Source organism: Hippocampus comes, unplaced genomic scaffold, assembly GCF_001891065.2.
Source record: "Hippocampus comes isolate QL1 unplaced genomic scaffold, H_comes_QL1_v1.1 scaffold40, whole genome shotgun sequence".
NCBI lineage: Eukaryota > Metazoa > Chordata > Actinopteri > Syngnathiformes > Syngnathidae > Hippocampus > Hippocampus comes.
Window position 1 is genome coordinate 1,680,574 of NW_017842058.1, and position 23,308 is coordinate 1,703,881.

At 43.1% G+C, this 23,308-nt stretch overlaps 1 protein-coding gene across 2 annotated transcripts in view; it reads left to right on the forward strand.

Moving 5' to 3' along the window:
* The window catches only part of sema3fa (sema domain, immunoglobulin domain (Ig), short basic domain, secreted, (semaphorin) 3Fa), a 74,005-nt gene that overhangs the window by 11,231 nt on the left and 39,466 nt on the right, over positions 1 to 23,308 (forward strand). The window contains exon 1 of one of the 2 annotated variants that reach the window (XM_019861142.1): positions 20,178 to 20,248. The exons of the other annotated variant lie outside the window; for it this stretch is intronic. The gene's annotated coding sequence lies outside the window, so the exon portion shown is untranslated. Of the gene's footprint in view, positions 1 to 20,177; positions 20,249 to 23,308 lie in introns of those variants that run through there. 2 annotated transcript variants of the gene reach the window in all.

Here is a 23,308-nt window from a genome sequence, read left to right on the forward strand (position 1 = left end):
TTGTTTTGGTGAGCAGCCAGGAGACAGACAGACACTTTCATCTTCTTGCTGCCATTACATTTCGCTCGGATGGTCACTGTTGCTCATCACAGTTACCCTTTTGTTGTGGTCTAATGAAAAACAAAGAAGCTGAAGATAAAGGTCTCTTTTCAGTCATTTCTTCAATTCCCCGTGCACTACGCATTAATAATGTCACAAGGAATAATCTGCACGCCACAAACATTTGAAATGATTTACACATTTACAAAAGAGGCGTTTGAACTGGGGTGTGTAGACATTTTATATCAACTTCATGATTGGGGCCAACTTTGTCTAATTAGTCTTTAATTGTTTTTTTTTGGGAGCTTGTGTTTGATTTGTTTTGCTTTGGCATGAATTACCTGAACATTTCTCTGTTGTGTAAAGGGAAGATGCTTTGTGGCATGCAGGCATCTGATTGGCAGCTGTGTGTCTGCTCACGACGGTCCTTTTAACCGCTCAATATGTGGCAGACATGATAAAAATAGCCTGCGGCTCCACCGTGTTGCCTCAAACCTAATTGCAGCGACTCCCAAAGCCCAAAGTAAGCATGATTGTTTTTCCAAACCCCCTGTTACTTGATGCAGATTGTTATGTAGTCTGTGATTAACATCAAGCGCCTACAGGCCGAGAGAAGAGGAGGACCGTGGTTCCGGCAGTGAGTGTGAGGGGCGAGATGGTAATGGCTTTTACAAGAAGTGGTTGTCTTGCAATTCAAAGTGACAGACAAGCATAACGGGAGTCTTTTTAATATTCATGTCTAGTACTTGCGGTTATGTCTGTGTGTTTGCAGAGCCTTGTATAAAGCGCTTTCTATATATACTGAATGTGACGCAGCTGTGCCTCGGTTGCCATGACAGCATCTACCTGTGCATAGTTTTGTCTTACTGGTATGACAAAGTATGCCTTAGCATTGTGCCAACGTTGTCCTGCTAGTGAGGACAAAGAGCATGCTAATCCATGGACCTTAACTTGAATATTAACGATATTGAATAAAGCTGTTTGAGCATTTATGTGATGTCCTCGATGTCCATTTGAAGAGTCATGCACTAGTACCTCCTTGTCCTCACTCGGAAGACAACTGTGGCCTACTTGTCGGACAACTACAGCAAAGAAGTCAAGCAACATGATGAATGGGCAATTCGGTGCCACTCGTAACGCTGCTAGTGCATGACGTGCGCATGCTAATTGGGCTTAGTGGTGCCACTAGTGTAGCACAGTAGTTTACTAGTAAGGTTGAAATGCATGCTTGAAAGTCAAAAGTAGCACTAGTAGTGGAATAAATAAGTCATAAGTCATTCTACTAGTGCATTGAATTGATTTTCTAGTGAAAACATTAGATTTAGATTTAGATTAGATTTTCAAATTAAATCAATACTCAAACAGCAGAAGAAGACGATTTAGGTGCACTTGAAAAATAAGTGTCCAGTAATTATTTTTGTCTCACTAGTAACCTGTAACTCGCCTGACTAGTATACCAAAGTTGTCCTACTCGTCAGGCCAAAGAGGTCCTCGCATATGGATGTTAACTCTATCGAAAAAATGCTCGAGCAGCATTCCATCAAATATTTATTCGGTTTCCTTGATTGATTGATTAGATTAAAGTTCATGTACAAGCAAGTTTTTTTCTCCTCACTAGAAAGACAATTGAATGCAATACTAGAACAACTGTGTCTTACACTTTTTCCACTACTGGTGCCATGTTGGGCTTTCCAGTAAGCAAGTAAACCTTAATCATAAACGACTGTGCTGCGCGAGTATCACTACTGGGCCTGACTGGTTTCCTACCCAACCTTATTAGTAGCACCAAAATGCCCTCTCGTCGTTTTGCCTTGCTATTACCAAGTTGTTCTCCTACTGTGGTCAAAAAGGTGCTAGTATATTGAAGCTGCATGTCAAAGATGCCGAATAAATGCATTGTGGAAAATGTCTTGAGCATTCATTTGGTAATGATTGATTGTTTAAAAATTTATTGTCATCTCACATGCAGAAGAGTACAGATCAATAAATCCTCCATGCTTATCTTCACGATGGTCACAGGTGTGTTGGAGCCTATCCCGGCTGTCTTCGGGTATTAGGCGGGTTACAGTTGCCAGCAGAGCAATGAAATTCCCTTAAACAGTCACAACCCATCCAAAAAGCATGAAAAACGATGGCCAACAGAGGGAAACAGAAGGGGTGGCCTGGTGAGTCGCTAGAGTTAGCGCCCCGAGCTTCTTAGATGAAATAGAAAACAGGAGGAAGGAAGAGGGGGAAGAAAGGTTTGAGCTTTACTCCTTTAATGGGGGTGGGTGGGTCACCGTATGAACCTGGAAAAAAAATCCGTCTTAAGGTCGGTACCAGATCTGTCTAAAACTCGTACTTGAAGACAAAAACCGCTACTAGTAGCAGGAAAAAAATCACATGTAAGACACAGTGCGCTAGTCTCGTCTAGTCACACGCGAATTATCGAACTCGTGAGCTGTCACTCCTCAGCGTTCGAATCAGGAGATGTGGGTTGTAATCACACTGCGCTTATTTCCCTCGCGTCTTTCTCTTCGCACAGAAAGTCCCCGGGTGACAATCCGAGGAACTACACCAGCAATCGTACAAAAAAAAAAAAAAAAAAATCCTATTTGTCACACCTCATGACTCATTCTCTGCATTTTCTAGTTTACCTCCACTGTGGCCTTCTACGTGCCAGCTTACATTTTTCTCCCGCCTCCCCAATTGGATTTGAGAGCACAACGCAAATGCCAGCCACCCTTTCACCATCCCTTGTCCGAAATGCATTCACATTCTGGGTAACCATAAAAAGGCTTTCAGCAAATTATTCGTCATGTTTTGTTTGGTTTTTTTTTTTTGGTACACAATGTTTCCCTTGCTGTTTTCCCCTGCCGGCGTTGCACCTGTCGGCATCAATACCGTGGTCCAAACCGGCCCCCGCTTTCCCTTCCATTTTCAATCCCCATTAGTGACTGCCAGAGCCCTAAAACATGCTTCCACACAACAACACGGTGCGGCTGTGGCACGCAAGCCTGCAGCAGTTATTACAAGACTTTGCTACTTTCTCTCTGGAGATCCCGCCAGAGGAAAAAAGAGGAGGAGGAGGAGGAAGTGGAGGGCAGCATCGCATCCCCAACAACCTCTGCTCTGCTGGATGCATGCTGTCAAACTATGATTATTCACAAGACAGAAAAAGGAGGCGACAGTGCTAAATATAGTGTTCCTTTTCTGTCTGCTTCTTTCTGGAATTGTTTTTTTTTTTTTTTTCACTGCCTCGGCAGCAGCATGCACCCACGCCTGTCGCTCGCTGGCAAGTCCTACCCGCGACACGGGTGCGCTTTTCTGCCAAGCTGAGGACAAGGACAAGAGGACAGTCTCTAAAAGTCCCCAAGAGCTTGATGGAAACGGTTAACTGAGTGCAACAATGGCACATAAACAGGTGCATTTTGTTGGGAATGCCTGTACAGTGAAACTTTTGATGGAGCGATAGACAAGCTTCATTTTGTGTGTATTTTTTTCCCCATAGGCCATGTGTGGGTGGGGGGGGGGTTGTTTTGGGGAGCAGCCAGGAGACAGACAGACACTTTCATCTTCTTGCTGCCATTACATTTCGCTCGGATGGTCACTGTTGCTCATCACAGTTACCCTTTTGTTGTGGTCTAATGAAAAACAAAGAAGCTGAAGATAAAGGTCTCTTTTCAGTCATTTCTTCAATTCCCCGTGCACTACGCATTAATAATGTCACAAGGAATAATCTGCACGCCACAAACATTTGAAATGATTTACACATTTACAAAAGAGGCGTTTGAACTGGGGTGTGTAGACATTTTATATCAACTTCATGATTGGGGCCAACTTTGTCTAATTAGTCTTTAATTGTTTTTTTTTGGGAGCTTGTGTTTGATTTGTTTTGCTTTGGCATGAATTACCTGAACATTTCTCTGTTGTGTAAAGGGAAGATGCTTTGTGGCATGCAGGCATCTGATTGGCAGCTGTGTGTCTGCTCACGACGGTCCTTTTAACCGCTCAATATGTGGCAGACATGATAAAAATAGCCTGCGGCTCCACCGTGTTGCCTCAAACCTAATTGCAGCGACTCCCAAAGCCCAAAGTAAGCATGATTGTTTTTCCAAACCCCCTGGGCAGACATGAAAAATAGCCTGCGGCTCCACCGTGTTGCCTCAAACCTAATTGCAGCGACTCCCAAAGCCCCAAAAAAGCATGATTGTTTTTCCAAACCCCCTGTTACTTGATGCAGATTGTTATGTAGTCTGTGATTAACATCAAGCGCCTACAGGCCGAGAGAAGAGGAGGACCGTGGTTCCGGCAGTGAGTGTGAGGGGCGAGATGGTAATGGCTTTTACAAGAAGTGGTTGTCTTGCAATTCAAAGTGACAGACAAGCATAACGGGAGTCTTTTTAATATTCATGTCTAGTACTTGCGGTTATGTCTGTGTGTTTGCAGAGCCTTGTATAAAGCGCTTTCTATATATACTGAATGTGACGCAGCTGTGCCTCGGTTGCCATGACAGCATCTACCTGTGCATAGTTTTGTCTTACTGGTATGACAAAGTATGCCTTAGCATTGTGCCAACGTTGTCCTGCTAGTGAGGACAAAGAGCATGCTAATCCATGGACCTTAACTTGAATATTAACGATATTGAATAAAGCTGTTTGAGCATTTATGTGATGTCCTCGATGTCCATTTGAAGAGTCATGCACTAGTACCTCCTTGTCCTCACTCGGAAGACAACTGTGGCCTACTTGTCGGACAACTACAGCAAAGAAGTCAAGCAACATGATGAATGGGCAATTCGGTGCCACTCGTAACGCTGCTAGTGCATGACGTGCGCATGCTAATTGGGCTTAGTGGTGCCACTAGTGTAGCACAGTAGTTTACTAGTAAGGTTGAAATGCATGCTTGAAAGTCAAAAGTAGCACTAGTAGTGGAATAAATAAGTCATAAGTCATTCTACTAGTGCATTGAATTGATTTTCTAGTGAAAACATTAGATTTAGATTTAGATTAGATTTTCAAATTAAATCAATACTCAAACAGCAGAAGAAGACGATTTAGGTGCACTTGAAAAATAAGTGTCCAGTAATTATTTTTGTCTCACTAGTAACCTGTAACTCGCCTGACTAGTATACCAAAGTTGTCCTACTCGTCAGGCCAAAGAGGTCCTCGCATATGGATGTTAACTCTATCGAAAAAATGCTCGAGCAGCATTCCATCAAATATTTATTCGGTTTCCTTGATTGATTGATTAGATTAAAGTTCATGTACAAGCAAGTTTTTTTCTCCTCACTAGAAAGACAATTGAATGCAATACTAGAACAACTGTGTCTTACACTTTTTCCACTACTGGTGCCATGTTGGGCTTTCCAGTAAGCAAGTAAACCTTAATCATAAACGACTGTGCTGCGCGAGTATCACTACTGGGCCTGACTGGTTTCCTACCCAACCTTATTAGTAGCACCAAAATGCCCTCTCGTCGTTTTGCCTTGCTATTACCAAGTTGTTCTCCTACTGTGGTCAAAAAGGTGCTAGTATATTGAAGCTGCATGTCAAAGATGCCGAATAAATGCATTGTGGAAAATGTCTTGAGCATTCATTTGGTAATGATTGATTGTTTAAAAATTTATTGTCATCTCACATGCAGAAGAGTACAGATCAATAAATCCTCCATGCTTATCTTCACGATGGTCACAGGTGTGTTGGAGCCTATCCCGGCTGTCTTCGGGTATTAGGCGGGTTACAGTTGCCAGCAGAGCAATGAAATTCCCTTAAACAGTCACAACCCATCCAAAAAGCATGAAAAACGATGGCCAACAGAGGGAAACAGAAGGGGTGGCCTGGTGAGTCGCTAGAGTTAGCGCCCCGAGCTTCTTAGATGAAATAGAAAACAGGAGGAAGGAAGAGGGGGAAGAAAGGTTTGAGCTTTACTCCTTTAATGGGGGTGGGTGGGTCACCGTATGAACCTGGAAAAAAAATCCGTCTTAAGGTCGGTACCAGATCTGTCTAAAACTCGTACTTGAAGACAAAAACCGCTACTAGTAGCAGGAAAAAAATCACATGTAAGACACAGTGCGCTAGTCTCGTCTAGTCACACGCGAATTATCGAACTCGTGAGCTGTCACTCCTCAGCGTTCGAATCAGGAGATGTGGGTTGTAATCACACTGCGCTTATTTCCCTCGCGTCTTTCTCTTCGCACAGAAAGTCCCCGGGTGACAATCCGAGGAACTACACCAGCAATCGTGTTTATTAGACAGGAGTGATTTGTGAAAAGTTTTTGTGCGAGAATAGTGTGACATTAGCCCCTTTATTTTGCCCAAGAGGATGTGTTGGCCAGATGTTTTTGTTGGTGGGGTTCCCAGCGGGAGTCGCAGCTTGGGCTGAAATTAAGTGGACGGCAGGTCAAGGGCAACTCTCTACTTGTTTACTCAGACAGCGATCATTCATTATCATTTGTCTGTCAGTGTCGGGATCTTGTTTCTGCGGTGCCAATGACCTTTTCGAACACTGGGGAAGGAAGCCTGCATTGGTTATAAGTATGTTTGCAACCGGTGTCGCTTTAACACTTGGGCCAAACCTCGAGAGATGCAGCAGTACCGAGCCACACTGTATGTATTATGCCATTTGTTTTTATGTGATGGCTCTCAAAAATATGTTTTTTTCATGCTTTTCGGTACTGTGTATGAATTGAGAATAAAAATATGAATTGAATCCATTTTGTAACTATTAAAATAAAGAGGAATATAGGTGATGGTAAAAACGGTGCTGCAATTCTTGATCCTTTGAATATTTTGGAATTGTTCTAAATGGTAAAAATAAATGCAAAATATGTATGAGTTAACTCTTTTGGAATAGCGAAGCATTTCAGTTCAAACTCCAGTTGAAGCACGAGGATTCCCCCATTTTCCCGAGTCAAGCAAAACATCTGGTCAATGAATCAAACGGATTTTATGTCAGTATGACTCAAATAAGTTATGGTTTTCTGGACAGTCGGAAAGGTAATAAAAGCAGTTTGAAAAGATTATCATCAGCTTGTGGAACTTTTTTTTTTTAACAGTGGATGAAATAAGAAAAGAGAAAAGTTTGGGATGCTTGATTTGGAAGTTCTGACCAGCGATTAAGTGTTAAGGACACACTGTGATTTGGACAGCCTTCTTTGGCGAGCCTTCGGCGAAGTTATGTCACATTTAGCTTCTGCTGCCGTCTTGCAGTGAAAACACCGGCTTGATATCATGGCAGAGCAATCCTAAAGGCCTTTAGCCAATAAAATAAACGTGCTTCTTCTCTGACTCACCTTCAGGTCAGCTTAGGTGTTGTGTGAAGTCAGCCAAGTGCTGTATTTGGAGAAAAATTCAAATGTGATGACCGTGTTCTGTAATGGCTTGCTGTCGGAAGCTCCTCAGAGGGGAACAATTTCGGTCATCTTGTGACAACAGGTGTGTGCGAAGAATGAAAACCATGTTGCCTCAGAGTCCAATGAGCGTTTAGTGCGTAGCTATTGTTGGCATTTGCCAAAGGACATTTACTGCACCCGGGTTTGACTTGTGAATATACGAACCCCAGAACTTGAAGTTGTTCGGCAGTCCAGCAACTTTGTAAATCAATAAAAATTCTGTTCTGGATTGAATCAGAAATCTGAATCAGAAGACAGGATGAGACACCCCGGTCTCTGTTTTGTTTTTTGTGACTATTTTGTGGGTGCAGGACATTTGATTATTTTGGATTCAAGGCCAACAAGTGCTTTGGTACAAATATGTACTGTAATTAAAACTTGGATACTGCATTATTGTGGGGTAGTGATCCACTTTAGGTACAGATTTGAGCTAAGTCGACATTACAGGAATGAAATCGTCTGTCGGAAACAAAGGAGCGTGTTCGTCTGGACACATACCACTTATGATATGGAACTAGAATTGGACCTCAAATGCAGGCTTTGCTAAACTTTATCGAAAGTATTATCTAATTACTTTTTCTGATAGAGCTTCCTTTTGACCTTACAAGAGACAATAGCTGTGCTAAAATGTTACTTAAAACATCTTTAGTGTGTCGACAATTCTTTCAGTGATGAATTCATTTGGAATGTGGATCGAGATCCGAGGGTCCGCTGTTTGCAAAACGCTTCATTTTAATCAGTTTCTCAACTCCCACTACCTTTCTGAACAAATTCAGTTCAAGCTAAAGAATCGTGACCAAAGTGTTGAAGTTCCGATGCTTCATTTCTGTCATCGCCGTATGGACAAAGACTTCCACAGGCACAGGAGGACATCGTAAATAACTAAGGAGTGGAAGAGGAGAGGTGAAGGCGGTCAGAGGAAGAGGAGGATGAGGAGGAAAATGCAAAAGGGGAGCTGCCGGGGGCTCCGTAATCGCTAATGGACTCTGGGGCACCTGTGTCACTTTTGTTATGAGCCGATGAGAGTGGATAGATGGAGGGATTTGAGAAAGAGTGTGGGCGTACGTCGGAATACTGAGGACAGATTATGGGTCTGTTTCCTATTAGCTGTGGATGAGTTTTGGTCGAGATGGTTTACCTCAACATTTGACGGCTTGGATTCTTGCCATGGCTACTCAGTACCCCCGTTCAATAGTCTCGCTGAGCCATTGAAACTTTTCATCGTCGAAAGTGTTGTAAGCAATTTGGCTGAAGAAGTGAAGCCACACTACAGAATAAAAGCTGCTATAAATATTGATTTTGAAGTAGCTGACGCCCCTTGGGATTCTTCTGATGTGTTTATGGGACGTGATGTGTTCTGAAGAGTATTTTTGAAAAAAGTCCCCTGACACACCCCTTCACTTTGGGCCCCCAAAGTGAAAGCCTGATGTCAGGATTTGCTGAAATACATTTTTCAGCACTGGGTTTTAAAAAGCTGAACATAATCGGTAATGGTACAGTCAGTTTGAAAACAACAACAAAAAAAAAAAAACTCAGTCTCCGGTACTTTTATGGGAAACATCTCCTTCCTAAATGAGATGTCAGTTGCCTTTAATGTTTTGGCAAGGGCTGGCTAACCTCAAACGCTGTCTTAATGTGTCTCAGGTGAGAGATGTCCAGCGTGTACAAAGCCCTGGCTCAAGACCAGGATGCTGTCTTTGTGACTGCGGGAGAAATGAGGCCTGACCATGATCCTTGGGGAGGTTGCAAAAGTGATGTCTCCGCTGTTGGATCAAAAAAAGAAGCGCTGGAAAATTCCTGCTGCTGTCAGAGCTGTATTTCATTGTATAGGCTATCGCACTCACCCCCACTTCAATACACACAGGACGCTTTAATTGGTGAAAACTGAGTCTCAGTCAGACGCTAACGTCAATAGCACCTTCAAGTATTGAGGTATATATGTAGGGTAAAACAGCAAAGCCTTGCCCTTGTTTCAGTAACATGGTTTTGCGTTCGCGGCTGTGGTTTCCGACAAACAGTGACCATGTTTGAAGGTCAGGCCTCAGGGGCAAGAACCCCCTGAACCCTTCTCGGCAGGAAGGGCAGAATCCGACGGAACGTGAGCTTTCCGGGCCTTGTTTTCTGGCTCCATGCACTGTTGGGTGCCCTGATAATGTTCTGACTGTGGAGAGGAGGAGATGGCCTCCCATGCCTGGTCATTGTGGCCACTCGCATAGACTTGATGCCAAGATTTCCTCCATGCCTGCCCTCTTCACGCCCCTTCTGCCTCCGAGCTTTGTTCGCTCGTCCTGTTCTCAGGAACCCTCTCTAGGTGTCCCTGATGGCATGTTGGCAACACAGGTCCATGGCGTCTGTGCCGTATGCCTGCGAGCACATGCATATGGATGAATGAAAAGTGGGAGGAAGGAGGGCCTCCTCTGTTGCCGTTGTCAATTGTTGTTGTTTGTGTCAACGCCTCACTCATCCCCATGAATGGACCGCATGGTCTCAATAGACGAAGGGCGTTTGTGTCGGCTGAGACCATCATTAATTTACTTCATTCATGCCGCCTGGGAAGCGGAGGAGGAGTGGCCTACAACTTTGGCATTGGCGATCGCGGAATCTAAAGCGGCATACACGCACACACATACCAACAATCGAGCCCAATTTCAGTATTTCCCCTCCCTTACCATCAAAGTCAGCAAAGGCCCGCTTATCGGACAAATTTAACAAGGAGACTATGCAATTGCCCTGTAGTTGTAACTAGTATTTCTTTCTCTTTTCCTATTTTCCAGCAGTCGTGATGTCCTGTGGCACAATGCTGCCCCCACATCTCAATTTTAGCACTACACAGAAAATGGTGTGTTGAATTTACTCAATTTTATTTTGTTTTGAGCCTGCACACAACAGAATGATCTGGATTGAGATAAAAAAAAAATTTAAGTTGATCTGTAGTCGACTTAAAAAAAGGATCTGAATCCAGAAGATCTTGTTTTGTGCAATCACTTGATGAAACAAAATTGAGGAAATTCAACACACCGTTTTTCTCAGTGTACACAGTCATCTATTACGACACTAAATAGCGGTCCCCGACCATATTTGCACCATGGATCAGTTTCACGTAAAACAATACTTTGATGTACCAGTATAGAAACAAAAACAAATGATTTATGAAAATCCAACTCACCATTACGCCGCATGTACCTGTAATTAGTGGTTAGCTCTTTTTTTTTTCTCCTTAAGGAGCTGGTGTCACTCTGGGCTAATGGGAGAAGATTATATATTGTTTCTTTTTCTTGGAAGTTGAGGCTCTTCTTCTGTCTCATCATTTGGCCTTTTGCCCTTTCCAAAGATGCTCTCCAAAAACATTTCTGTTTTACTTATTTTTGCCAGCTTGGATCACCCTTTGATATCGTGTGACAGAGACAAGCAGTTTGTCTTGAATATCGACGCAGAAACGGATGCGCCTGATATTTAAAAGAGATATTTAAAAATCAATCACATGTAAAAAGTCTCTCTTTGCGACCCAGTACCAAATGCCCCATGGACCCATTTTGGCTCTCTGCCCTGATTCAGTCCATCCTCTGTAATTGTTCTCTGGCTCTCATTTATCACATCCTCCCCAGAAAACTTCAAACGTCATCAATGAACATGCGGATGACGTCGGTCCCCTCAGTACCGTGATGGACGACCGGCCCCTAGAACCGATGGGACTACTTGGCGAAAAACAAATGTTTGACATATCTGGTTTTAATGTTGTCGATTCTGCTGAGAAATGCCGTAAAGAAAGATAAATGCCTCAGACATGAAGTGACAATGGTCCTTTTGTTGACGTGTAATCCCATTTGGCGAGTGCTACACGCTGGGAATTCATTCATTCTTTGGGCTTTTGATTGTGCCAGCATCAGTCACATACAGGATTGGTGCAGAGCATGAAATGTGGCTTTTCACCAGCGTATCTGGATTACACTGTCCTATTAAAGCATCTGTGCATGATTAATTAGTCACAAAGCTTTGAAATGCGTTCTGGGCAATTAGACTGTGAACCCGAGAGCAACTTTTGGGCATGTCAGTGCGCTGAATTCTTTCAGTTCCTTTTCAATGTATTGCCATTATTTAAGTCTAGAAAGTTCAGCGCAAGCCAACGATGAAGTCACTCAATCCAGGATTAAGTAAGAAAAAAGGATTGTTGTGCAGAAGGATTTGGGCTGATCATCGCTTCTTTGATTGCTCAGTATTTGCCCAGTTTACTGAAATTGCAATTTAAGTGGGAGGGTAGCCGATCATCAAGTTTACTGTCTCGCATTTTGACGAAAGGCAAATCCTGAGTACTCATTATTTGAATGGATGAAACAGTATGAAACTTCCACTTGATTATTCTAATGATTAGCGTGTCAAAAATTGTCAGTAATATCTGGCTATTGCTTAAAGAAATGCCAACACGCAAAAAGTACAACATTAGTTTCAGAAATAACAACCAAAATAACTTTACATGCGCGCAAGATCCCACAAAATTTGAGTAGTATCGTGCGTGATGTTTTTCCTCCGCCATCTGCTCAGAAAACAGTCGGCGCCAACGATCGTCAAGGTTAAACCTGTGGAATATTTACGACCGCCTATTGTAAATGAGGAGACTCGCAGATTGTCCGTGGAGATATCATGACGTCTTTGGTGTAGTGTGTCGCTCCTCTCAAGTAGACCACAGATATTTTTCTTTCTGGGTTTGCGTCTTCTTTGTCTGTTTGTTGTTGCGTCACACATGTAAAGATGACAGAGCACGACTGCGTTTATTCTATTTCATAACTTTGTTCACTCACTCTTTATTGTGGAGCTCTGATCACATTTTGTCGAAACATAGATACAGTGCAGCGTCTCCCTTGTCTATTTTTGTGCTAATGATGCGAATGAATCATCGGGGCGCCCCACATGATGGTAACCTGACCGGCGGGAACGTTGCCTGACAGAAAATGACAGACTGCAAACAAGCCGGCCACAAGTGAGGAAAGACATCATTGCTTTTCACGTCTGATTAGTCAGAAACGCACACAAACACACGTGCACAAACAAACTGAAAAACAAAAAAAGAAATTGGATCATAACGGGGAGTACCACGGAGGAGACTTCTGCAAGGCCAGCGTGGATCATTCTGCTTGTCTTATCGGTGCAGAGTGTATGGCTAAGCGCAGACTTATGAAAAGGTTTGACGGCGTAAGATAAGAAGGGTTTAGCCTCCGCGCGTCTGTGCAATCATTGGTCCTCCTCCTTGACGTGCGTCTTAGCGTGTGGATGGAAGGAACTGTGACCGAGATCAGTCTCGGATGTTGCCTTTCTCACCAGCGATAAGACTCTTTCCTTCCTCCCCCTCGCTCTTTATCTTGCTCTCATTCTTCAATGAGAAGTAGCTACTTCCAACTTCTACTTTGTTTTGTCATACCTAAGTGAGCATTTCCACAGCTGACGGCAAGAAAATCTTGCATAACTAAAAGTGGATTGCTCAAGATTGGAGTGTATCATCCTTGCTCATCTGCTTTCGGTTGCACTTCATGCATGGCTTCAATCGGGTCGAAAACTGAAAAGTGGTTGGTTGAGTTTGTCCATCGCATGCCCAATGCGCACAACCTGAGGTCCTCCACTTTTCGATCACGACAATCAAGTGGGAGAACATTAAGAATGAGCGTGGCGACATATTCTATCCCTTCCACATGTCCAATGCAAAATGTTAAATGCGTTGGTTTTTCCTCTGGGCGATGTTTCCTCGAAATGATCCGACAAGATCAAACATATGAATCATGATTCAAATAGATGGCCAATATTTTTCCATTACAACGCACTTTTGCCCTTAAAGGATACTTCTTCAACACGTAATCAAAATTTGATTAACTAAATTCGGTTCCGTTCTCATACGAACGTAACCTGAATTTGGAGCTCGTCATAGTCTTACGGAGTCGTAAGGTCATAATTACAGTCAATATCTGTATGGATAAACACTTTGAAGCCATATATCTAAAACATTCAAACCAAAAATTGTAAGTACAATGGTAACCGAGTGTGCCTTAGTGTGCTTTGCAACTTTGTATTCTTAGGCCGTTCCGCGTAAACATAAAAGTTCGTAACCTTGAAATTTTGGAAGTTGGGACCATTGTAAACGGAGAACCCCCATGGGATTGCTTTGTTGTCAAAATCAATTAGGAGGGTCATGTGAACCACATGTTTAGACGTGGTTCCTTCGACACTGACATTCCGTTTTGGATTGTCTGAATGTGACAGAAAAGCCCTTTATTGTCATTCCGCAGCCATGCCCCCCCTTATTAATTTGGATTTTCCTCCAACGAGGGCCTTTTTGCAAGCCCCCAAGCGGCCTGAAACAGACTGACCCTTGTGGTCACGGGTGAGACAAAGGCCACAGGGTCTCCGAGTAGGATGTCCCATCTGTCCGTCAAACGTGAAAGCCAACAAATCAACAGGCGATGGGGTTTGGGGAATGGGAGGGGTGAGAATGTCAGTCAGCAATGGGGAGTGAAAAAAAGAACCGCGGATTACACAGACAGACAGTAATCTAAAGGTCTGTCAGTCAGGCTGACCTTGAAACTGGCTTTGCTTTAATCGCCGGCCAGGAGGAGAGCACCAGGCCCTTCGATGAGCAGACAATTCGCATTCTACATTAAAGATGGAATGGCTGCCAGTACACTTCATCTTGAGTGACACTTTCTTTCTCGCATTCAAAGAGAGTGTTTTGAAATAGAGATGTCGTTTAGCCGCTGATTATTTTCTCTTCGTTTTCAAGGTAACTTGGTCCTGCTAGTTCATCGAGTCCAACATTATACGTTGTGTAAAAACCTGCTAGCCCAATACTGCTTTCACAATAACCTTGTGTGTGTGATGTCATTTCACTTTTATTTCTGTTAATCACTGCAGATCACATTAAGTCATTTGTGGGGATTTTCTAATGTGTACAAAACTGACTTAAAAAAAAACAACTAATAATACGTATGAAAAATGATTAACCATTCCATCCATTTTCCATACTGCTCATCCACATTGCCGTTGCAGGTGAGCTCGATCCTATCCCAGCCGACTTGTGGTTAAAGAAGCAGTGCTCGCCTCGGACTGATCGCCAATCATTCCCATTATTACTTGGATGATGGGAATGATCATTCTCAGGGCATTGAAGTGATCACACATGGACTGCTTTGTTTCTTTTAAAAGACGTTTTGCCTCTCAGCCGAGTAGGCTCCATCAGTTGCACCATCTATCCATTTTCTGATCCGGTTTTCCCCATAAGGGTCACGGCACGGGGCGTGCAGGAGCCTATCCCAGCTGTTTTCGGGCAGTAGGCGGGGGACACCCTGAACTGGTTGCCAGCCAATCGCAGACAGCCTCAGTTGGTGTGGAAAACTTTTTTTATGCACGTCATCTTAACGCCGGTTGTTTTTGCATTACAAACAAATGATACCATTCATGGTTGGGTTTTCCACACCACATTAGGCTGGTACAGTTCTAACTAAGCATTGTTGCAAAAACTGATGAAGCCCACTCGGATGAGAGGTGAAACATCTTCTAAGTTAAGCAGAGTAGTCCAGTTGCCTTGAGAATGTGGGACGAAGCAACTGTAAACTGTACGCAGGAGAACCTAAACCAAGACTCAAACCAAGAACCTCTTGACTATTGGGTGAACCAGATCACCACGAATGCATCGCTCCAATGGACCACTGCACTGACAATTGTGTTATCCAAACTGATGCCTCTTTAGCGCAACATGTTTGCAAAATTGATGCTCGATCACAGTACAGTCGATACATGATGGAGCAGTGATGTTATTTGATGAACTGTCCTAGCTTGCGAACCGAGCGTTGCTTTTTTTTTTTTTTTTTTTTTTTTTTAAACATTTCTTTAAACATGTCATATTTTGCGTCCTTCTTTTCGACTGCAATCAGTGGCTCTGCTAGTTGTCGTCAAGTGCCTTCCATTTTTTTTTTTTTTTTTTTTTTTTTTTTGCTCCAATTGTTTCAAGATGCCATGAATCAAAAATCTACGATCATGGCCTTACTTAGCGCTTTCCTACCTACCGGTAATTGTGGCACATCCAATACTACCTCCCAACAAATGGATAATGGCATTCCATTGCCGTCACCCCCCCCCCCCCCCCACTTTGACAGATGTATTAAATGTGCCATAGCACGATACTCTGTTTCTCCCATCCGACGTTGAATGTTCAGATTATGGTCAACTGGAATCGTTAAAATCTCTTTGGGCATGCGTGTTTTTTTTTCTGTGCTTTGTACTACTTTGAGGCTGTTGTTGAATGTTCAGATTATGGTCAACTGGAATAGTTAAAATCTCTTTGGGCATGCATGTTTTTTTTTTCTGTGCTTTGTACTACTTTGAGGCTGTTTTAAGAGCTTCAGTCATGCACATTGAATACATGAGATTAAAAACAGTCAAAGTCCAAAAAGGGACTGTTGTTGGTAATGCCCTTTGTCTTCTGTTTTGGTGAAATTATCAGTATGAAATGTTTTGAGCACAATTGCAGGATGGCAGCAGGATTGTCTGAAGAACTGAGTGTAAAACGGGCTACACACTTACTCATTTTAAACATTTTAACCTTTTTTCAATGTGAGGCACCCCAAGTGAGGAAATGTGTGCTTGTTGACCTTATTATAGTGTGTGCTGTACTCAAAATGACTAACATGACCTAATCCACATAGTGACATCTGTCATAGCATCAAAAGTGACCTGTGAGAGGCAACATTGTGCAACCGGGCATCTTAAAAGAACAAAAATGAAGCAGTCATAGAAAAAGCACGGATAACTCACAGCTTATCTGGTCATTTTGTTTTGATCGCGATGTACGACTTGTTTAACAAATTCTACCAACATGGAACACAACCATCTGCTGTTCTATTTGTGACAACAGCGCGAGATTCAGGTCACTTTCTGGTTGGGTATTGTGACGTTTCATATTGCAATCGCCGATTCCATGTTGAGCATGCAACATAAATATTGAACAGCTTTCATATTCACAATTAGTCGTTCCAACGAGATTCCGGCCACTTTCTGGTTTGGTATCGTGACGTATTGCAATCGCCGATTCCGTGTTGAGCATGCAACATAAATATTGAACAGCTTTCATATTCACAATTAGTCGTTCCAACATTTTTCCTTGCAGAACCCACACCACAGGATAATCAGCGTAATATTTTAGAGAAGGCCAACAATCGGACTCTTGCTAATTTTTAATCATAAGGGAGGAGAAATTGAAAATTTGTGACAGTAATTCTTGATCAGATTCAACATTTCAACACAACGACTGTTCTGAGCAGATGACGAACGGTTAAAAAAAAGCACATTTGACACACACCAGACTGCAGGATAATCACTCAAAGTAAGTCTTCAGAGACATCACACCATGGGATTATCGTCTGGATAATGTTTTGGAGATATCCAACAATCGGGCCTTTGCTGACTGATTGCAAGGGAGGGAAAATGCTAACACTTGGCCTGATTGTCGGTATGTGTATGTCTGAGTCAAGTCCATTTCAGGATACAGAACACACACACACACACAGACACACACACACACACACACACACACACACACACACACACACACACACACAAAGCCTTGCTCTCACCAAGCCTTTAAACAGAAACCATAATATTGTTCCTGGGCTGCTCCTGGGGGTTTTAAAATCCATGTGTTTTTGTTTGAGCAGACAGTCCTGAGCTGAACAAAAATTTCTCGTTAATTTATTTGTTCTATCCCGGCTTGTGGTTGCAAATCTTATAATAGGCCGTAAAAAGGCCCGGGTTTTCAGGAGAACCATCCTGGGCTACATTGATCTCCGGGTTCACCGATCTCCAGTCGGACGCTAATGGAATGGATGAATAGAGGGTTGTTATGTTTGATCGCATTCTCTTGCAGGGGCCTCGTTTTGACAACTGTCGATGATGGCATCTTGACGTGTTACAGATCTATTCTATATGTGGAACACCACATTTAGAATAGATACAATTTGTTCCATATTTTTATGAGAATGAAAAGTAGTCTGTAAACGTTTAAGAACTCAGTGAATGACCAGCCCTCTCCTCTTCTGTAACCAATGAGGTGATAACATACTCGCACTCTAATATGACAATACAGAATCTGGCTCATGTCAGTGTACCATTGCCTACAAAAAAATAAAAAATACTGGAAGAAATATTTTTTTATTCTGTTTTCTATGTATTTCTATCACTCAAAAACATGCACTCAATTTAATTCACCTTTGTGTCCATTTATCCATCCATACGTTTTCGATAGCGCTTATTCCCATACTGGTCTCAGGTAAGCTGGAGCCTATCCCAGATATGATAGATGCTGCACTGTTCACCACTTTTGACTGTGAGAATGTTCACAACGCCCCTTCGGTTCTCAAAGGATGTTTTCTTGTTTTTGTCTTTTGTTGCTAAGCGTCCACGTCACATTAAATCGAACAGAATTGCAAGAAAAAAAAGAAAATGAGCAACTTCTCCCCCAGGACTCTCGCCGGGATGCTACCAGCTGAGCTTCACACAGCAATGTCTGAAACCCAGCCGCCTAATTGCTGAGCGTCACGCAGTTGTCATATGGCATTAGAGTGTTTACCTGGTCGGTTGGGGGGAGGGGAGTTGGTTGGCCCTCTTTTATTTTTCTCTACTGTGGGGTCAAGTGGGCGTGTGTAGCGATAGACCCTGCGGTATTATGCTGACCGTGAAGGGGCAGATGGTCTTCTGCCAGTGGCCCATTAGTGGCCTGCCATAGGACAACTTCACAGATGCCGGCGACCTATGTGCTCTATTAGCTGCCCATTTGGGACTGAGGCTGGGTTTATATGCACATTAAAGACCTTTAAGTGACCTTTGGGTTTGACACCCAATCCAGGATGGAGTTTATTAAAGGGTACAAGTTGAGCTGTGCGCTGCATTCAGCAACAACTACCAATGGAATTCATTGAGTGTATACACCAGCCAGCCGCCTGTGTGTGGTTGAGAAAATCCATCCATCCATTTTTTTATATCACAAATCCTCATTCGGGTCACGGGTGAGCTGAAGGCTATCCAAGCCAGAGCCGTGGAATACACCTTGGACTGGTCAAAAGCCAGTCGCAGGGCATAGATGGGGGTAGCATGGCTCAGTGGCACCGTGGTCGTTTCCCAACCCAGAGCTTTGTGGTTTGATTCACAGCCATGGTGGCCATGTCAAAGTGTTCTGTGTATCTGTGCAAGATACCGAACCCCCAGTTACTCCTGATGCTGCATCATCATTAAATCAATATGAGATAACAGTGTAAAAGGGCTTTTTGGAAAGTGCAAGGAAACGAGAGTAACGGTAAAACCTGTTCAGCGTCGGCGAGAGCATACAAATTCCACACAGGAAGCCCGCATTCAAACTCCCTTTTACTGAAAACTGAGCGGCAGATTTGCAAAACACTTTTACATGATCCTGCCGGATTGGAAAGTTATGTACGAAGTTCATCCAAAATAGTGTGTAAAATGTTTAATTTGAAGGGGATATATCACGATTTTTTTTCACAATTAAAATACTGTACAGATGTGTTGCGTATAAAATGCTTTTTTTGCAAAATACCCAAAGAAATATACAGTATTTCTGTATATTTCCATCAGGGAACGAGAGATCAATAGGCGGATCGGTGCAGCGTATGCTGTGATGCGGACTTTGTATCGGTCTGTTGTGGTAAAGAAGGAGCTGAGCCAAAGGGCGAAGCTCTCAATTTACCGGTTGATCTACGTTCCAACCCTCATCTATGGTCACGAGCTTATGGGTCGTGACCGAAAGAACGAGATCCCGGATACAAGCGGCCGAAATGAGTTTTCTCCGCAGGGTGTCTGGGCTCGCCCTTAGAGATAAGGTGAGAAGCTCGGTCATCCGGGAGGGGCTCAGAGTCGAGCCGCTTCTCCTCCACATCGAGAGGAGCCAGATGAGGTGGCTCGGACATCTGATTAAGATGCCTCCTGAACGCCTCCCTGATGAGGTGTTCCGGGCATGTCTCACCGGGAGGAGACCCCGGGGACGACCCAGGACACGCTGGAGAGACTATGTCACCCAGCTGGCCTAGGAAGGCCTCGGGATCCCCCGGGGAGAGCTGGAAGAAGTGGCTAGGGAGAGGGAAGTCTGGGCTTCCCTGCTAAAGTTGCTGCCCCCGCGACCCGGCCCCGGATAAATGGTAGAAGATGATGGAAAGACTGTAAAAGCATTTCTACTTGCACATCATACATTACACTGTGTGCTTGTGGCACATGGACACTTAGCCATGAGCTCATCTGTGCATCTGACAATATTCAATGCAGCTCAGCTTTTCGTTTGACTTTAACATGAAAGCAGGGGTGTGGCAGCCATGGGGGATGTGGGCATTGAATTACTTGAAATTGGCTCTGGATCGTCACTCATCCAAGCAGATCATATCACGTGCGAAGAAACGTGGGTGATTATTATGTAAATTAGCCCCACTGTTGCATCGCAGTTGGCTGAAGTTAAGATCATTCACTCAGGTTTTCATAAATAGGCAGATCCCAAAACTGGTTGTTTAATTTCACACTTAATGGGTGGGAAGGACCTCCTGGGATGCGACTACTTGTTTAAAAGCCATTCAAAAGTCACGTTTTTCCCCCCACATGTCCTTGCTAAATGAAATCCAGCTCGGCAACTTTTTGTGCATGCCTTCCTTTGTTGTGTCTTCAGGTTAGCTAACAATGCACCCCACTGTGGGCGGATGTGTGTGGACACAGGAGTTATTCATTGAACACTGAACTTCGTCATAGCTGCGTAAGTAAGCAGAAGCGAAACCATGCATCATTAGTACGGGAAATGATCTGCATCAGGTATTTTGTAATCATTTTTATGAATCGCAACCGTCTCTGTTAACATCACAGGGAGTAAAGTATTGCTCGTTACAACTTTGGGAAGGGAAATGTGGCCCCAGAAGAACATTAGGGAGGATGGGGGTTTTCTGAAAGTTCTTCCAAACCAAACTCATCCGAGTATGTCGAGATTTGTCATGCTGGAAGAGAAAAGGGACTTCCCCAAACTCTTCCCCTTTATTTGGCTTTGATGTGGAATTAATATTCATTGGGGTGGACTAATGAGTCTTGCTGAACCACTTTTTGATTTATTTGACGTTTTATTTACTTTTGTGTCTTTTGACACGCCTTGTCTGATTGCGCATTACAAAGATGTAACTCATCAGTCAGTTCGTGTCAATGAAGCTCTTGTCCAAAATTGTTAACCTCATCAAAGTCTGACTTTGTTTGAGCCGCATAATCTACATAAATATCAAGTTAGTCGTCATTCATTTCCTGTTTTTAAACACTCCCAAGTGAGAGCCGTGATGTAAATTTCCCCCCCAATCAATCGTCCATTTGCGTAAATGTAAACCTTCACGAATGACTTTGAATTACTCATTTGGATGCTTTAATTAACCGCTTGCTTGCAATCATCATTATAAATTTCTCTTTCGACACCTTGGTGCAAAATGAAAACGACGGGTTGAAGTCACAGAGAGAGTTAAATACATCATCACTGCGTATATCACGCTTGCACGTCATCCGCCTGCTTCTCCCACTTGTGGCATGCCGGGCGCAAAAGAAAAGCGTGAAGGAACCGACAGAAAAAGGTGCGTTATCTCAGCCTGCTGGTATGTAGATGGCTGTAAATGATAAAATGAGGCAAACCACAGAGGAGAGGAAGCCCAAGGTCATAAATCAAAACATGCATAGAGAGGGTAGAGTGAAGAGAGATGGTAAATTTGGATTTTTTTGTGAAAAGGGTTACCATAACATTCTTAAATGATGGTATGCAAGCCTAGCGGAAATGCTCCAAGCAAATCTGATGCAAGATAGAAACAAGATGAATGATGTTCAGATACCCCCCCCCCCCCATCACTCATTGCAAAACGATACAGAAACAAACTCACGTGATATTTTGTAAATAAAGGAGGAATTAAACATCTCTGTTTGGGACATGACCCCTCCAAAAAAGGTTCAGTAAACAAATGAAATGTTATGACCTGGTACATTTGGTACCAGGGTTTCACGGTTTGCAATGGAATTACAGGCAATATTTGTAGGAAAAACAGTTCTTGGCCATAAATGTAACAATCAAATGAAAAATAGTACGGCACTTACTGAGCATGCCTTCTAGTTTGTAACCTCAAAACGTCATATATCAACGCCCGCTTAAACCGAAAACCCGTGGATAGCTATGTGCTGTCCACGTCAAGACCATATCTATAATTTTAGGGGACAGATGGACACAAAGCAGATTTGTTACTAATGACACATGGTAGAGATTATTGATTATTGCTTTTCGTAACACAGATGTTATTTTCATGAGCAAACCTGTACTAATTCAGATCAAATCAACTACTGATTGTGTAGATATATTCTAGCGTCAACAAATTAACATTCTTTTTCAAGGTTTTGACATTGTGAAAATTAATATATGGACTAGTGGTTAGCATGTCCGCCTCATAATTATGAGGTTTGGGATTCAAATCTTGGCTTCGCAAATCTTGTGTGGAGTTTGCATGGCTTTTCTCCAGTTAGTCTGTCTGCCTCAAACATTCCACAAAAGGCAATGGCTTTAACTCGTCCATAGATGTGAATATGAGTGTGAATGGTTGATTGGCTATATTGTCTATATAAATTGCCCTGTCATTGACTGGTCCACAGTCAATACACTCCAGCTCACGCGCAAACCAAATTAGGGCAAGCACTTTGAAAACAGATCGATAAATAATTAGTATGGAATCCAATCGTGTTCAGACTAAAGTTGTAATATGCGCACATAATTTACCTGTCGATTAAGTAATTAAAATTTATGCAGGAACCCCCTACACATGAAGATGAAAATAAAACCCTGTGTTGTGTTAGGAACACTAAAACTATCGTGGAAAGACCTCAACTTTTGCAAAAGTGCAGGGGACTGATAAGAGAACCGTGTGGAACACTCCACCACTACAACTATGCCTCATCACTGCTGTCAGTACAGGTTTAAAAGTCTGCTTTCTGTGCCAAAAAACTCTTTCCTTTCATCCACTAAACTGGCAGCCACAGTTGCAATCAGCATTTCTGTGTATCTTGGCACACTGTATCGTTATTTTTCCACGTGACATGTCATGATTATGATACAAATCCCCTCCTCCTCCAGCAGTTAAGGGACTCTTCTTGCTCTGGCCAGAAGGGCTTACACTCAACAGTTTCCCCAGGCTCTCAACGGCCTATTTTGACAAACGGGAGTCCATAAAGTCAGCAGTTGGACCCCTTCCTCCAGTCTCTAAACCATTTTGTGTGTTGCGAGTGAAAAATGACCTCAAAGAGTTTTGTGGATGGAGAGTGGGTCGAGGTGGCTGTCGTCCCTCGTGGACCTTGAGTCAACAGCACTTGGGGTCTAATGGTCTCACTCTATTTACCTCCTAATTGCCTGCCCTCCACCCCATCTCATTTGCCGCCAGCTAGCATCACACCAGCCGTGAACTTGATGGACAAGATCTGCCAAATGAATGAGAAATTGATTTATTGACAGCTTTGCTCTGCTTGGGACTAACTTCATCAAACTCGGGTGAAAAGGGGATTCTGAGTAATCCATAAAAAACGAATTGAGAGGGAGCTTTGTGCATCTGTGTGTGTATTAGCGCAGCTGACAGAGACGAAGAGTATTTGTCCTGAGTGCAAGGTCAGGGGTTAGTTTGGGAGAGGAGATTTTCACTCTTTCAAAAAAAGCTCGCTCTCATTATTCATTCCTTCTCACTAATCCCCTTTAACTTGATTTGTCAAAGCCACCATGCTAAACCATCTATAAAACACTGCTCAAAGTTTTTGTGCACTTATTTTTCTGAAGGCCACAAATGCACCATACACATACACACACACAAAAAAAAAAAA